Raw genomic sequence first — 3,076 nt, forward strand, 5'->3', positions numbered from 1 at the left:
CATATACTTGTGATATCTCATGGAATTATGGTTGAAAATTATGTGAAAATAAAGAAGTGATGTTTGATGAGAATATGGGCAAAGTTATTAAAAGTGTAAAAAAAACAATGAAATGAAAAAAAAAGTGTTCCTTTATATTCTTAAGATTTTATATTGAAAGAGCTTGAAATCAAAAGGAGTTAAGCATTGCTGATTAAAGATAAAAAAATTTTATGAGTTTTGATGGAATATCTTGTTTGAAATATCATTTTTCAGAATGCTCTACTTTCTTTGGTTTGAACCTTTCCTTTTACTTTCTTTTACCTTACCTTAACCTTAGCCCTATTACAACTGGAAAATAAGACCTTTTGATTTATGTAGTACTTGTAATAAGTTGCTAATATAGATGAGATTTAAAAGTAAGCTTATGGTAGAACATACTGTTTGATTGAATTTGAGAGATTTAAACATATAAACCCTAAATAATGAGTGTCGGAGTGTATATCAATGAGAGGACCTATCACTTTGACATGACATAGATTTCATTTAAATCCCAACGATTAATTAAGTTTTGAAGTTTGCATGTAAATAAATTCATAAAAATTTATGTTTTTTTAATCCTTTTTTATTATATTCTTATTTATAATGCTTGTACTCTTGGACATTGATGGGAAATTAAGAGATTGATCATAATTATTTTCAATTTACTTGTATTTATCCTTTGTCGAGGACGAGCAAGAGCTAAGTGTGAGGGTATTTGATGTAACCATATTATTTGATAGTTTCACCCATATCTACCTAATATTTTATCCATGTTTTATATGTAAAATGCCTTGATATTCTTTGTTTTATGTTTTGAAGGCACTTTTGGATGAAAGATGCAAAAAGGAGTAACTTAGAGGTAATTGATAGATTTGATGTTTAGTCAATGTCTTGTGCAGAGCATGAGTTCTAGAGATCGAAATGAAGTGATTCCAGTGGCCCAAAAAAAGATCAAAATGAAGTGATTCCAGTGGCTCTAAAAAGCTAACATCCATACCTTTCTGGAAATGTAATGCAAGAAAAATAAAAAAGGGAAAGATCATGGAAATCACATCCTTTAAACTCAAATCTCGCATTTTGCCACTTTTAACCTTTGTCCATTCAAAATTCAAACTCAATTTGTTTGGATTCCTGACTCAAAGGCATATAAAATCTCCCAATTTCAGCCAAAAAAAGATTTCATATGAGGGAGATATAATTTTTCAAAGATGACAACTGAATTGTGCCAGCAATCAGGTTTCGTGAAGAAATGAGTCCAAATTATGTTTCGAAGCTTCTAAACTATCATCCAAGTTATAATTTCAGCAATTTAGCCCCTCTAGTAAATCAATCTAGAAGGTCAAGAAAAGTAGCCACCAACCTCAACCCCCCAACCCCAAATCACCAACCACAAACCAGCTGCAAGTTGGAATGCTGCCATTGTCAAAGAAGGAGGCTACAATGGTGGGTTGTTTGTGGTGACTACTAATGTCAAAGTTTGGCAAGTTTGGCAGCCACCATTGTTGATAAAGAAGCAAGAGGAGCTGCCATTGAAGCCTATATATAGACATCAAGAGAGCCAAGAAAGAGGAGGAGGGAGTGCAATAGCAAGGCAGAAAAGGGGCAACAGCTAGAAGTGAAGAAACACAAACTCTCCTCTCTACATACTAGAAATAATGCTTTCTTTTATCTTTAGGAGTAGTTGTTCAATAGATATGCAAGGCTAAGCTCTTTTCTTGGTTGCAAGGACGCAGAAACTTTCAGATTTCAAGAACTGTGAGATTTATTCTTCATTTATTTTCAGTTTGTATTATGAATGAGTATGATTGTTTTCCTATGCATGTTTTCTATGATTGTTGTTGATAATTGCTAGAGCGGACTCTAAGTTATTATTGTGAACATGTTAAGTTTTAAGCTAGGGTAATTAATTTATGTGACCGCGACATCGCAACACCAAGCTAATGATCAACTAACACAAGCCTAATACCAAAAACAGTCTTTAAACATTGATTTTGAGCCGAGCCAAAACAAACTCAAACTAAAATGCAAGCTCTAAATTGAATGTAGATATCTAAATAATGAAATAAAACAACAAATAAAACCTTAAAAAGAAAATCCAAATTAATACAAAGAAGAAATTCAACCTAAAAGTAATATGTCATTAAGTAATCTAACCATCACTGACACGACAAAAAGGTTAATGTCTTCTCCCAAGTGCAGGAAATAGATGATAAACCCAGAAAGCAAAAAATTATGGCCTATCAAAGACAAAAATATTGTATCATGCAAGACACAAGTTTAGTTAAATATCATAGCTGTCGAATTTCACAGTAAAGCAAACAATATATAGTCTTTCTAAAAAACTCTAATGGACCCTTATTGGGTTCCTAACTAGTGAGCCCAAATTAATAATCAACTAACACATGTTGTTACCTAAATAGTCTTAAACATTAATTTTAGACCAAAACAAACCCAAACTATAACAAAAGCTCTAAACTGAATGTAAATATCCAAATAATAAAATAAAATAATAAATAAAATCTTAAAACAATTTAGATTAATACAAGGAAACAATTTAACCCAAAAGTAATTAGCCATTAAATATTTCAGCCCTTCTTTTCTTGTGTAGGTAAAAATAAAGGAAACAACAATAGAGTAGACAACAAACCTAGAAAGCTAAAAATAATGTCTTAACAAAGATAAAAGTGTTGCATCATGCAAAACATATATAAGTTTATTCAAAACATCACGGTTTCTAAATTTTGTAGTAAAGAAAACAACATATATTCCTCATAAATAACCCTAATTGATCTTTATTAGATTGTAAGCCAATAGACACAAGCTAATAATCAGCTAATGACACGACTAAAAGATTGATGTCTTCTCCCAAGTGCAGGAGTGTCGAAGTAATAAATAACTCGGCAAGACCGGGGTCGAACCACAGGGAGGTTAATTGTGTAAATTATAAATAACAATAATACAACAACAATAACAATAACAACAACAACAATAATAATAGTAATAACAGTAATAATAATAATAATAATAATAATAATAATAGTACTAATAATAGTAA

This window comes from Populus euphratica, unplaced genomic scaffold (assembly GCF_000495115.2).
Source record: "Populus euphratica unplaced genomic scaffold, PopEup_1.0 scaffold33.1, whole genome shotgun sequence".
Lineage (NCBI taxonomy): Eukaryota > Viridiplantae > Streptophyta > Magnoliopsida > Malpighiales > Salicaceae > Populus > Populus euphratica.